Below are 14,721 nucleotides of genomic sequence, written 5' to 3'. Positions count from 1 at the left end.
CGAGCTTTCATATATAAAACAAATTTTGGGACCATTCACTGTGCAAGTTTTGCTCGATCAGTACAAGTACTAGTAAATTACGATAAAGTTTTACATGTTCAAACAACATAGATGGTAAGAGTGACAATGACATAAACATTTCAAACAAACTGACTCATAGACTAAATGACTTATTATGCTTTCCAGCAATTTATTCCATACAATAACTGACGGATCATGCATCGACATTTCTTTCTTTATCCAAATCCTGGTTACCTGGCTCTGGAAATTACAATAGATAAAGAAAAATAGAGAGGTGAAGTCTTTAAGGACTTAGTGAGAATTAAATCAAGGTAAATATGATACTCAAATTCGAAAGAATGATACAATAGACAAAAGGATCAAACATCCGGTTATATGAGTACACAAAGATAATGGTTAGTGAAGAATAACGAGCCAAGTGAACTAATATACCCAGACCAAAGTCACGTTGTTCAATGGACTCAATCTCCAGACCAAAGTCCGTTGTCAGGGCTCTGTTTTGGTCAATCACCTTATCATTCAGTCATTCATTCATTTATTCGATGATTAAACCAAAACTTCATTCAGTGGAAGCTTGATAAGAATCACTTCTAGTATAGTGATATTACAATGAGGATGATACATTGAAGCATTGAATCAATTCGGAAAGGTAGTACCGGCATGAATAAGAAGTCAGTCGGATAGAAAGGACATTCAGGATGGAGCATAATTCATGTGCATCAACACGATTCAAAGATACAAAATTTATGCGCATGGGTAAGAAATCAATAATCCGTAGTGAATATCGTTAAAGAATATAATATGCCATATCATAATTTCCAGGCCAAATGCCAAAGGCTATAGGAAGAACGGTAAAAGTAAATTCCTCACCTTGAGACTTACTAGAGATGAGAGGGAGAGTTCCAAGTTCAAGTCAATCCTATTGACCAATGATTATCATTAGTATAGTAAACACTTTTATATATAGATTATCCCTAAATAAAGAGTATAACTTTATAAACTTTATTTGTTGACTAAAAGTTCATAAAAAAATTATTTTATTTATTTAATATTTCTTTGTCCAAAAATTATTTTCTAATAGTCAAAACTATCTTTAAAATTTACAATAATTAATATTTGACTCCAAAAATTACAATATTTCCTATAACAACTCTAATTATAATATTAACTGAAAAAAATTCAAAATAGATAATATTTGAAATTATTTTATCATCAATCGATATATATAACATTTAACATATAACTCACAAAATTCATAATAAATAACTTGTGAGTCGAAAAAATTATAAAACTTCATAGCTACTACAAATGATATATTTTTTCAAGTATTGAAGGCTATGAACATTTATAGAAAAGGTATATATGATCATTTAGATAGCATATCATATCCGAAAATCATAGTATTTCTCTTTAAAAAATTCGCAGTAAATGCAATACTCATCCAAAAATTACGAAACTTGTACAGTAGCATAGAATAATATAGAGTATGCTACGAAAAATGAAATTTCGACTTTTCGCCGGTGCGTGTAGTACACGCGCCGGTTCCGGCGGCGCGTGGCCGGTCTTCCGGCCACCACGCGCGGCCACCCTTTTTCCAGGAAACGTAAAATTTGATTTCCTACAATTCTTACGTTATAAGTTTTCTGAAATTCCCAGCCGAAACGTGCCAGAAAAGGAAAAACTAGTAATACTCACACCCCGACTTCGGCTGCTGGAAAATACTATTTCCGAGGCCGATTCCGGGAAACCAAAGACATGAATGAGAAGTATGACATGCAGTGAACAACTTTCACGCTTGGACTAAGGTAAAATATGGTCAAGAAGCGTATGAAAAATGGGAGTGAAAACAGTACCTGAAAAACGAGTTTTCCGGCACTATTCCCTTCCCGAACAGTAGCGGTTTCTGAATTTTAACGAAAAATCGGTTGATGGAATTTTTATAGAATTTTAACGAAAAATCAGGTTTCTGAATTTTAACGAAAAATAGAGTGTGTTGTGGAATTTTTATAGAATTTTTGGAAGGGTTTTGGGTATATAAAGATATTTTTGGCTCATTTTCTCTACTTTTTGAGCTATAAACTCTCACCACTCCACCCTTTACTAGACCCACTCCTCAAACTCGAAAATTTAGGCTGAGAACTCTTGAAATTCTTGAAGTGAAGGGTGCATTTTATAGGCAATGATCAAGCCTCATCTCCAATCTATGATGAACAAATCTTGCTCACCGGTTGGGCAAGAAGGGAGGTGGTGTGTTGGTTAAGCAATCATGATGATGGTGTGTAGGTATGTATGCATGTATGAATGTGTATAAATAAATATAATATATTAGTTATTTCATTCATTTATATATACATATATATAATATAATAATTAATAAATTTTAGTAATATAATATAAGCAAATACTAGTTAAGTTATGGGGTGCTACAGTTAATCTCAAACTTACACATGATGATGGTGAATTACTTCCTGATTCATCTTTATATCGCAAGTTGGTAGGAAATCTCTTATATCTTACAGTCACTCGGTCTGATTTGGCCTATTATGTTAACAAGCTTAGCCAATTTGTGTCCGCTCCAAGAGATAAACATCTACAAGCAGTTTATTCGGTGCTCAAGTATATCAAAGGAACAGCTGGTCAAGGATGGTTCTATAGTTCATCATCTAAGTTGAGTTTATTCACAGACTCTGATCGGGCAGCTTGCCCGGACACTCGTGATCGAGCAAAACTTGCACAGTGAAATCCCCCATAAAATATTATTTTGTATGCTCAAAAATTAATCGCAAGTGCACGATGTCAAGTTATAATATAGTGTACATGAGTACGAGTATCGTTCCACTGAAGACTGTGTTTAACAATTATTATTTTCAGTTATTTAACATTTAGCAACGAAAATTGAGTTGTGTGATTATTCCTACTAAACTCAAATAAATATGCAATTAAAAAGATTCAACAAGTAATGAATGAGAATTTATATCTAAAATGATTGAGTTAGATTTAATGAGAAATGAATTTGTTGGGAATCTCGGTTCACCTACCCCTCGTTAATTAATTAATTCGTTCGACCGTGATCTACGCTTCCGACAGGATTTCCTATTCTAGTTAACACTCTCTTTCGAGCTATGTCAAACTAATTCGACTCAATGAAGTAATTAAATGTCTTTAATTATTTATCAAGAGTGAATCACATTTCGATCTATGAAATCCCCTAATTTTCGACCCTTAGGACTATGATTATCGGCACGTATCCAATTTCATATATCTATGTAAATTGTAGATCCGCGGATTATACTACTCGATCCTATCACTCGTTATTCTCTCGAACTCACTCGTGATATGAAGACGTCGTTAAAGTTAGCTACTCTTTAATGACACGATATAACAGTAGTAAAATCAAGAATACCGCACAACCAAAATTTAAATTAATTCAAATCAACGTTCGGGGTAGGATCCCCTTTAATCCCAACAAATAATAAAGTTAGCTACTAGAATTCATTGTAAAAATAAATGCAACAACATTTAAAAGATGAAAACAAAGTTAGAAATACGAGAATTGACGAAAAACGCGAAGAACGGTGTCCGGAAAACTTCGATTCTTCAATCTAAGCGCAAAGTTCTCTCCAAAAGCTTGTGGCGGCTGCAAAATCAAGTCTGAATCTCTCCCAAAGTCGACCAACAGACCTTCCATATCATTCTCCTCTCAAAATAAGGTAAGGAATCGCACACAATATCTTGCCAAAAATAGGTGGCGCTCGGGCGGTAGAAAAGTACCGCTCAAGCGCCACACCTTCTATAAACTTCCTTGGGAAATGCAGCCTTCGCGCTCGGGCGGTAGAAAACTACCGCCCGAGCGCCGGCCTTTCTGTCGAAGCACTGGGGATGAGTGGCATTCGCGCTCGGGCGGTAGAAAACTACCGCTCGAGCGCGGACTCTTTTGTAAAAATCCTTCAGCTATTCATCTTTCGCGCCCGGGCGGTAGAAAACTACCGCTCGGGCGCCGCTCATTCTGTCCGTTGAGCTCTCTTTTGTACACTTTGCTCCATTTTTGGTTTTCCGGCCACTTTTCCTGCAAATTCATCATGCCCGAGTGAGATATGATAAAATGCAAATGTTTACTCTAAAACACACAGAATGTGATGGAAATAAACGTGTGCACAATGCAAAACACACACAGACTAATGCAATAAAACACGTAAAAACGACACATATCAACCCCCTCATACTAACCTTTTGCTTGCCCTTAAGCAAAATAGGTTACAACCCACAACCAAAATATGAAATAAACACAAAATAAAAGAATTAAACTAACGAAACTGATGGTGAAGTAGCAAACCGGTATCTCCTGCCTCAGCGGGTGTTTGAACCACATCCAATTAGTCAAATCACAACATTCACCAATACCCCTTTTTAAAGCACCTTATAACCTTTTGATTTTTGACCAGGAAGCGTGGTCGTGTGTGTGCTGTGGGTCTCACTAGCTCGTGCTTCAGACAGTTTCATTTGCAAATCATGCGAGCCACCAAATCAACTGTTCAATGCAAGTTTCCCTATCCCGAGTTCTGTTTCTAGTCGTGACCCAACAAGTGAACACAAAGCGGCTAATTTTCAAGGTTGTACACCAGGAATTTGGGAAGTCAATATCATGAGGTTTCGAACGGCTAAAGAAGATGGGACGTACACTGATCATTTTCATTATGTACTTTTCAGAATTTTTATCCGACATTCCTCAACGCCTTACTTCTCCATCTATTTAGCCTTGGGATAGGATTTCATCCCTTTTTGGCTCCCCCACACCTTACATCCCCTTTTTTCATTTACAACACACTTGTTGTAATACTTCTCTTTTTTTCTTTTTTTTTCTTGGTGTATAATTTTCTCAAGTGTACTCCCTAAATTTTGAGTATATGGAATGTTTGTTTGGTTGGCTTAGCGATAACTCTTGAGGTATTATGCACAATTGGGACGAAAGTTATTCCGGTGGATTCAAATGATCTACGCTATTTCATGTCACTGGTCGGTCGCGACTGTCAACAAAATTCATTCAAGTTCGACTTGCATCTCATGTTATTCCAGTTCCTCCCACAGATTCTTAAACTCGACTATCGTGTATATTACTAATAATACCCACAATGTACGCATATAAAATAAACATTTCATTTCACTGGGGTATTCAGAACGTGTGATACTACTAAGTAACATGCAGTTCATTCATCCCACAATCATCATCGGCTACCAATTCACTAATGTCACCATCACTGCTACTCATGCAAGACACAGACGAATGCAAACAAATAAGGAGACGTACAACGAACCCCTCATACTAGACGTGTGCAATGTCCCCATTGCACAAAAGACTCAAAACATAGAAATGCAAACACAAATGCAGACTAATAAACATGAAAGCGAATAAACATGCTAGACGGAATGTAGTAGCCCGAATTCCAAATTGGGTAATTAACGGATTAATGGTGATTAAGAAGGGTTAATGTGTAATTTTGACCTGGTCATGATCGGACGGACCGAAGATGGTTCGGAAGCACCGAAGCGTTCGGACGGTCCGAAGAGGGTTCGGTGGATCCGATCATAGGTGTCAAGAGTTGATCGACACGTCAGTTTGCATGCAAGTTCGGACGTTCCGAAGTGTGAGTTCGGTGGATCCGATCATGAGGTGTCAAGAGCCGATGGACACGTAAGAGTTCGGACGGTCCGAACTGGGTTCGGAGGATCCGAACATAGCCTATAAATAGTGCTCGAATTCCTCATTTTGGATTGCAATTTCTTGAAGTGTGTCTCATATTTGAGAGATTTGGAAGGTTTCTAGGGTTAGTTGTCGGTCGAGCGATAGCCAAGAGCTGCCAGGATTGGTAGAGTAGCGGCGCCTGAGTTACGAGGCAATCGACATCAAAGGGCTGTCGACGGACGAAGGTAAACCCTAAACCTTTGGTAGTACTAGGGAGTACTGGTTTTGCTAGTCGAGCATGGTAGTATTGTTCATTGGGTATGCTTTTGTTGCGTAGGCTTGTGCTAGACCTGATTAGCGGTGTTGCGTAAGGCTAGGCTTGCTGTGATAGAGGTACGAAAGTACTATCCGAGATATCCTGGTCGAGTATACATTCTTATATGTGTTGCATGATTATGTGTTGCATTGATATATGTCATATGATGCATGCTATTATGTCACGCTTTATGATGCATGTTGCATTTCACGTTGAGCCGTATCTCCTTCGAGATAGCCTTTATTGTTGAGCTGTATCTCTTTCGAGATAAGCTACATCTTGTGGGGCCGCTCAGCCCTGTCTTGTCTTGTGGACGCATGGACACCGAGAGTACACAGTGGCCGACGGGTCGGGAGGGCTTCGGTGATCCGGGACATTTTAGGTCCACGTCTGTTCTTGTAGTGGATGCAGTGACCCAGAGGAGTACCGCGCGGCACTATCCACTTGGCGCCTCTAGACTGAGCATTCTTGAGATCTTTTGTGACTCCTGTTTCTTGACTACCCTGGTATCATATCATAGCATGTGCATTTCATATAGGCTTGTATACTCATGCTTTTGTACTGGGCGTTCTTATCGCTCACGTCCTCGGTTTTGTTTCTCTTGGACACCCCATTCCCACGGGGCAGGCCTCAGGTTGGATGGCTCAGGAGGAGGAGGAGGACGTTGAGTAGCTGGTTGGTTTAGTTCTTCGGTATCTTTTTGTTTCGATTTGGTTGTATCGCATACTTTTATGTTTAGTATTGAGTTTTCGGATTTCGATTGGGTTGTATAACTATCAGTTGTTAACCAGTTTCCGCGATTATCTCTGATTGTCATTATTTAAGTAAATTGCCTGCTTAGTTCTTGATTAGTAGGTGATTCTGGAACGGGTCACTACACGGAAACAATGAAAAGAAAGAAAAAAAAACAGGAAACAGCTAAAAGAAAAAAATAAATGTGCAAAGGAGGGGAAACAGTAAACTCCCTGATCACGTGTCATCCTCATCATGCTCCGGCGGTGGCACTCCTGCGGCCTCCCCATGCTGAGAATAATCATACTGGAACTGGAATGGGGGAGGAGGTAGCGGAGTCGGTGGAATGGTCGACGGGTCAACGCCCCTGTGCACAAGAAAAGAGCGCATCATAGAGTCAATGTGAGATAAGTGGTCCGTGACATACGAGTTGAACTGACTTTGATGTGCTTGGAAGGCGAGATTTTCATCCATCTTATCATTCTGAGTTCGCCTGCGGGGTTGTGGTGGGAGACGTTGTGGTACGACAGTGCTTGATCCACCGGCATCCTCCGCCCGAGGGGGAAAGTCCGCCCGTCTTTTTGCCCTTTTCCGCTGTTCGTCCTCCCGGAAAATTGGCTTCATCGGTTGAAGCCACTCCTCATCGTCCCTGAAGTGCACCCCGGCCCGTGCACACAATTCGGAAATGATGGTCGGGAAGAATAGACCTATGTGGCTGTTGTGGGTGCTCAGTGTGATTTGCGAGTTGATAAGTTTTCCCACATCGATGTCGTACCCTCGGTGCAACGCAAAAAGTAACACCGCACGCTCCTTTTGCACCTCGCTTTTGTGTGATACTGGCATCATCCGTCGGGCCACAAACAAGTACCACAAGGCAATATCAGCTCTCAAGTATTTCTCATCGAAACAGCTCGGCGATCCACCCAATGGTTTCCACATCGCACCCGGATGGCACAGAGTATCGATAATCAGGTTGTAGTCGGGGTTAACCATCAATGCCTGGAAATTATAGTAATCTATCTCGGCCGTTTCCAAGAGGGCGTTAATCGTGGTCGAATCGAACGGCACAAGCTTGCCCCTAACAAATGCCCTACCATCAGTGCGCTCAACGGCATTGGCGTAGAATTCCCTAACCACCGACACCACAGCTGCCTTAGTTTGCTCGCCAAATTTCTCCCATCCTCGTCTTTCCAAGTCCACAAGAGGTGGCATATATCGATCCTCTAAAGTACGACGAAATCCCCTCTCGGTAATGGGGTTTCGGTGAATTTTAGCATGGTCATATCTAGCACGAGCCTCCGCACTTACGAAACGTGTTCTATCAAAGGAGGATGAAGAGGAAGAACTAGGATTACCTCTTTGCTTCTTTGGATCCATTGTGTGGAAGATGGAGATGGTGCCCGGAGGAGAAAACCTGATTGGTGGAATACGCGTGCGTCTCTACGAAGGATATTCGCCTTGCCAAGGATTGGGGAAGGACTCGACCACCTGCACACGAAAATTGAAGAGGAGAGTGAGGGGGAGTTTAGGGATTTGGGGGAAAGGTGCGCTCAGAATGAAAGGGGGAAAGGGGAAATCGTGATTTAAAAGAAGTCGCGCTCGAGCGGTATAAAATTACCGCTCGAGCGCGAACCTCTCTGGACTCGGTATCCAGAGGTAAGCACTCACGCTCGGGCGGTATAAAATTACCGCTCGAGCGCCGTCCTCTCGGGAACTTTTTGATGCTTCGGGCGCGCTCGAGCGGTAGAAAACTACCGCCCGAGCGCCGAGTTCTCGGGAAAATTACACAATTTTTTTTTAAAAAAAAACAACAGTAAAATAAAATGAAATATGCCGACGAGAAAGAAAAAGAAACTTAAATTAAATGCAAGAGAAAGGGAAGAAAAGCAAGTTCTCAATTTATCGTCGAGAGCTAGACTGTCGGCCGGTCTTAGTTCGAATCGTCTTGGAACCGGGTGATTCCAAGTTGCGGCTCAATTGTGCCACCCATGTAGTGCTTCAGTCGCTAGGCATTGACCGTAAATACCCCATCCTTCCCATCTTTCAATTCTACAGCTCCCGATGGATAAACTTTCGAGATCACGAATGGACCGGACCATCGTGACTTCAATTTTCCGGGAAATAGTCGCAACCGGGAGTTGTAGAGTAGGACACTTTCACCTTCTTTGAACTCTCTTTCTATGATCCGCCTATCATGAGCCTTCTTTGTCTTTTCTTTGTATGACAGTGCTAGATCATAGGCCAGATTCCGGAATTCCTCCAACTGATCTAGTTGAAGCAAACGTCGTTCACTGCATCAGCAAAGTTAAAGTTTAGTGCTTTTGTTGCCCGATGCTCTAACTCTACAGGTAGATGACATGCTTTACCAAACAAAAGCCTATATGGTGTAGTGCCTATAGGTGTTTTAAAAGCAGTCCTATATGCCCAAAGAGCATCGTCTAACCTCACCGACCAATCCTTCCTACTGACACCTACCACTTTCTCCAAAATTCGCTTTATCTCTCGGTTAGACACTTCCACTTGACCACTCGTCTGGGGGTGATAGGGGGTAGATATCTTATGTGTGACACCATATTTGCTCAAAAGTTTTTCAAATAGTTTGTTGCAAAAATGTGTGCCACCATCACTAATGATTGCTCGTGGTGTTCCAAATCGATTAAAAATGTTTTTCTTTAAAAATTTTAGGACCACTTGAGCATCATTAGTGGCATACGCTTCCGCCTCTACCCACTTAGACAAATAATCCACCGCAACCAAAATGTATTTTTTCGTGAAAGAACTAGGAAACGGTCCCATGAAGTCTATTCCACACACATCAAAAACCTCACATTCAATGATATTATTTAACGGCATTTCATTACGGTTAGAGATGTTACCTGACCGCTGGCATTTATCACAATGTAGCACATAAGAACGAGCTTCTTTGAAAAGAGTTGGCCAATAAAAGCCACATTCAAGTACCTTGGATGCCGTCCTTGTTGGTCCGAAATGACCACCTACCTCACGGTCATGGCAATGGTTGAGAATTTGATCAAACTCTTCCTCCACAACACACCGTCTTATCATGGAATCTGCACAAATTTTAAACAGAAACGGTTCCTCCCAAAAATAGTATTTCACGTTAGAAAAGAATTTCTTTCGTTGGTGAAATGATAGGTTCGGTGGAGGTGTGCCTGTGACAAGGAAATTAGCGAAATTTGCATACCATGGACAAGATTTCATCTCAAAGAGTTGCTCATCGGGGAACCAATCATTTATAGCACGATCGACAGAATCATCACAAACAAATTCTAATCTAGACAAGTGATCAGCTACTACATTCTCAACCCCTTTCTTATCTTTGATTTCTAAGTCAAACTCTTGCAATAATAAAATCCACCGAAGTAAACGTGGCTTCGCATCTTTCTTAGCAAGCAAGTATTTAAGGGCAGAATGATCAGTGAATACAATTACTTTGGACAAAACAAGGTATGAATGAAATTTATCAAGTGCGAATACTACTGCATGTAATTCCTTTTCAGTTGTTGCATAATTCAATTGAGCCTCATCTAGGGTCTTACTTGCATAGTAAATTGTGTGAAATACCTTGTTTCGCCGCTGGCCAAGTACGGCCCCCACTGCAGTGTCACTGGCATCGCACATGATCTCGAAAGGTAGATCCCAATCCGGTGCTACCAAGACAGGAGCCGTCACCAAGCGCTCCTTCAGATTCTTGTATGCCTGTAAACAGTCAGAATTGAAATCAAATGGCACATCTTTCATAAGTAAGGAAGATAGAGGTTTGGCAATTTTTGAAAAATCTTTTATAAAACGCCGATAAAAACCGGCGTGGCCTAGAAAACTTCTAACTCCCTTTATGGACGCCGGAGGTGGCAAGTTCTTGATGACTTCAACCTTCGCCTTATCCACCTCTATTCTGTGCTCCGAGATCTTGTGCCCTAGGACAATTCCCTCTTGTACCATGAAGTGGCACTTTTCCCAATTGAGCACCAAATTTGTCTCCTCACATCTCACTAACACCACCCTCAAGTTCTGCAAACAGTCATCAAAAGAAGGGCCGAAAATAGAGAAGTCATCCATAAAAATTTCAAGAAAAGTTTCTATCATATCATGGAATATAGCGGTCATGCAACGTTGAAATGTGGTAGGAGCATTACAAAGACCAAACGGCATGCGGCGAAAAGCGAAAGTTCTATAAGGACAAGTGAAAGTGATTTTCTCTTGGTCCTCAGGTGCAATGGTGATTTGATTATACCCCGAATACCCATCTAGAAAACAATAAAACTCATGACCCGCTAACCTCTCAAGCATTTGATCAATAAAGGGAAGGGGAAAGTGGTCTTTTCGGGTGACATCATTCAATTTTCTATAATCAATGCACACACGCCATCCCGTAACAGTTCTGGTGGGTATTAGTTCATTATTATCATTTGCAATTACAGTAATCCCACCCTTTTTTGGCACACACTGAACCGAACTTACCCATACACTATCAGATATAGGATAGATAATACCGGCATCGAGAAGCTTAATCGTTTCAGCTTTCACTACCTCTTGCATCTTTGGATTTAATCTTCTCTGAGGTTGCACAAGAGGTGAGTACTTGTATTCCATCAAGATTTTGTGCATACAGACTGATGGATTGATCCGTTTGATATCCGCCACCTTCCACGCAAACGCACCCTTGTGCGCTTTCAAGACTTTCAACAGTTTGTCCTCCATCGCATCTGTCAAAGCAGCAGAAATAATGACAGGTAAAGTGTTATGCTCACCTAGGTATACGTACTTTAGGTGTGGGGGCAGTGGCTTCAGCTCGAGCGTCGGTGGCTCCTCCAGGCTTGATTTTTGTGGGATCAAGTGTTTTCGATCTCCCAAATTTTCTAGCCTCATCCTCATTGGCCTTTTCCATGGATGGTTGGCATTCAAGTATGCCACTATTTCAGCTTTTTCGTCGTCCAAATCATCTTCTCCCAATTCAGTAGTGATAGCAGCCTCCAAAGGATCTCTCAAAGCATCCTGCACATAGTTAGACACAAAGGCATCAAAAGCATCAATTCTATAACAACTATCAGAATGCATTGTGTGCTTAAGTGCATTAAAAACATCAAAAGTAATTTCCTCCTCGCCCACTCGCAATCTCAACTTCCCTTCTTGTACATCAATCATTGCCTTGCCAGTCGCAAGGAATGGTCTCCCCAAAATGAGAGGCATCTCTGTATCCTCCTCCATGTCGAGCACCACGAAATCTACAGGAAAAATGAATTTGTCCACTTTCACTAGCACATCCTCAATCACTCCTCGAGGGTACTTGACAGATCTGTCAGCCAGTTGCAAGGACATCCTCGTCGGCTTAGGCTCTCCCAACCCAAGTTTCCTAAACAAAGATAATGGCATAAGATTAATACTTTCCCCAAGATCACATAATGCCTTATGAAAAACAACATCACCAATCATGGAAGGAATAGAGAAACTCCCTGGATCTTTTAGCTTCGGTGGAATTTTGTTTTGCACCAAAGCGGAGCAGTTTTCAGTTAAGTTCACTGTCATGTGATCCTCTAACTTCCTCTTATTTGCCAAAATATCCTTCAAAAATTTAGCATAACTAGGCATTTGCATCAAAGCATCGGCAAAGGGAATATTGATATGCAATTTTTTAAACACCTCAAGAAACTTACCGAATTGTGCATCTAGTTTTGCTTTTTTCAATACTGCAGGGAAGGGTGGAGGAATAACAATTTTTGGTTGTGCAGTGGGTGCTAATGTAGAGTTAGAGGACTTACCTTTAGATGTCGCAGTTTGCTCATCCTCTTTTTGAGTTTTCTCTTTTTCCCTCGACTCCAAAACTTTCCCACTCTTCAACTCGATGGCTTTCACTTGCTCTTTTGGATTAGTCTCCGTGTTACTTGGCAAGGTGCATGGCTCTCTACTTGCTATCATCTTTGCTAACTGACCAATCTGATTTTCAAGCCCCTTTATCGACGCATCCTGATTTTGAATTCTAGTTTCAGTGGATGAAATAAACTTAGACATCATTTGCTCCAAGTTGGACTTTTCTTCTCTAGGAGGGTCAGATCTGTACATCGGTTGTTTGCCATATTGTTGTCCTCCTTGCGGTCGATTCTGACTGTTTTGACCGCCCCATGAGAAGTTAGGATGTTTCCTCCACCCAGGATTGTATGTGTTCGAATAAGGGTCATGCCTTGGGCGGTTTTGGACTCTCACTTGATTCACTGGTGCCTCATTTTGCACATAGAATGGATTGTCGTCTTGACAATCCTTCGCATAGTGTTCCCCTCCACACTTTTCACAGGATATCTCTTGGAGATGCATCGTCGTGCCACCCACATTCAAGCCGTCTATTTTCCTGTTTAAAGCATCAAGTTGTGCAGTAATAGCAGAAAAATCAGTTACCTGGTGCACTCCTGCACTTCTCCGCTGGTTGTTCCTGTCAGATTGAGGATGATAACTGCTAGCAGCCATCTCCTCCAACAACTCATATCCTTCTTCCGCAGTCTTCCTCAACAGGTTCCCACAAGCAGCAGCATCTATCATAGTACGGTTAGGAGTAAGCAAACCGTAATAAAATGTTTGAACGACTAACCCAAGTGGTAACTCGTGATGTGGGCATCTTCGTAGTAGGTCCTTGAAGCGTTCCCATGCCTCATATAAAGATTCCTGATCGAATTGAGCGAATGTTGTAATATCTGCCCGCAGCTTCATGGTCTTGGAGGGGGGAAGTATTTGATGAGAAATCCTTTCGCCATGTCCTCCCATGTGGCGATCGAACCTACAGGCAAACAATTTAACCACGCTTTAGCTTTATCATGTAAGGAGAAAGGAAATAAACGCAACCTAACAGTATCATCAGAAACTCCAGTAAATTTAAAAGTATCGCAGATTTCAAGAAAATCCGCGATGTGCGTGTTTGGATCATCCACTGCAGTTCCTCCGAATTGGACTCTGTTCTGAATCATCTGGATTATGGCTGGCTTGATTTCAAATTGATTTTCCCGCACGATAGGTCTCACAATGCTAGGGCGTGAACCCTCCAAAGAAGGTTGGGCATACTCCAGCATCGGTATGCGGCGTGGAATCTCGACTTGTCTATTTTCACGTTGTTCCTCTTCACGTTCTGGCTCGTGTCGCTCCATCAGTTCTTTAAGCCTCTGCTGTTGTCTCCTCCTGCGGAAGGTTCTTTCAATTTCAGGATCGAATTCAAGCTCCACGTCAAGTGACTTTGGCATGCACTAGAAGGGATATCTGTAATAAAATGTGAAGTGTTATCTCAAGAGAAATAAAATAATGCTAAAGAAATAACTAAAAATAAAATGTAGATTAACAGTCCTCGGCAACGGCGCCAAAAACTTGATCGAGCAAAACTTGCACAGTGAAATCCCCAATAAAATATTATTTTGTATGCTAAAAAATTAATCGCAAGTGCACGATGTCAAGTTATAATATAGTGTACATGAGTACGAGTATCGTTCCACTGAAGACTGTGTTTAACAATTATTATTTTCAGTTATTTAACATTTAGCAACGAAAATTGAGTTGTGTGATTATTCCTACTAAACTCATATAAATATGCAATTAAAAAGATTCAACAAGTAATGAATGAGAATTTATATCTAAAATGATTGAGTTAAATTTAATGAGAAATGAATTTGTTGGGAATCTCTGTTCACCTACCCCTCGTTAATTAATTAATTCGTTCGACCGTGATCTACGCTTCCGACAGGATTTCCTATTCTAGTTAACACTCTCTCTCGAGCTATGTCAAACTAATTCGACTCAATGAAGTAATTAAATGTCTTTAATTATTTATCAAGAGTGAATCGCATTTCGATCTATAAAATCCCCTAATTTTCGACCCTTAGGACTATGATTATCGGCACGTATCCAATTTCATATATCTATGTAAATTGTAGATCCGCGGATTATACTACTCGATCCTATCACTCGTTATTCTCTC

General features: G+C 41.0%; 1 non-coding gene across 1 annotated transcript; it reads left to right on the top strand.

Annotated features, from left to right (window-relative positions):
• Positions 1–13,359: 13,359 nt before the first annotated feature.
• On the top strand, positions 13,360–13,465 carry LOC140814892 (small nucleolar RNA R71). The gene has a single exon (XR_012114199.1). It is a non-coding gene; the product is annotated as a small nucleolar RNA R71 (small nucleolar RNA).
• The last annotated feature ends 1,256 nt before the right edge of the window (positions 13,466–14,721 follow it).

Source organism: Primulina eburnea, chromosome 1, assembly GCF_022965805.1.
Source record: "Primulina eburnea isolate SZY01 chromosome 1, ASM2296580v1, whole genome shotgun sequence".
NCBI classification, from domain to species: domain Eukaryota; kingdom Viridiplantae; phylum Streptophyta; class Magnoliopsida; order Lamiales; family Gesneriaceae; genus Primulina; species Primulina eburnea.
The sequence above is the reverse complement of the archived record's forward strand: the minus strand, read 5'-3'. Positions and strand labels throughout refer to the sequence as shown.